Genomic DNA, 315 nt, shown 5'->3' on the forward strand with positions numbered 1-315 from the left:
GGTCTCAATTTGTTGACCTCGTGATCCGCCCGCCTCGGCCTCCCAAAGTGCTGGGATTACAGGCATGAGCCACCATGCCCAGCCTGTTGAACATATTTTCATGTGCTTATTTGCCATTTGTATATTCCCTTTGGTAAAATGCCTATTCAAGTCATTTGCCCATTTTCTAATTGGAATGTTCATTTCCTTTCTGTTATGTTTAGAAAGTTCTTTACAAATTCTGGATACATATTCTGGATATATTTGCTGTAATTTGTAAATATTTTGGCTTCTCTTTTCACCTTCTTCTTTTTTTTTTTTTTTTTTTTTTTGAGA

Source organism: Mandrillus leucophaeus, unplaced genomic scaffold (genome assembly GCF_000951045.1).
Source record: "Mandrillus leucophaeus isolate KB7577 unplaced genomic scaffold, Mleu.le_1.0 Scaffold18, whole genome shotgun sequence".
Taxonomy (NCBI): domain Eukaryota; kingdom Metazoa; phylum Chordata; class Mammalia; order Primates; family Cercopithecidae; genus Mandrillus; species Mandrillus leucophaeus.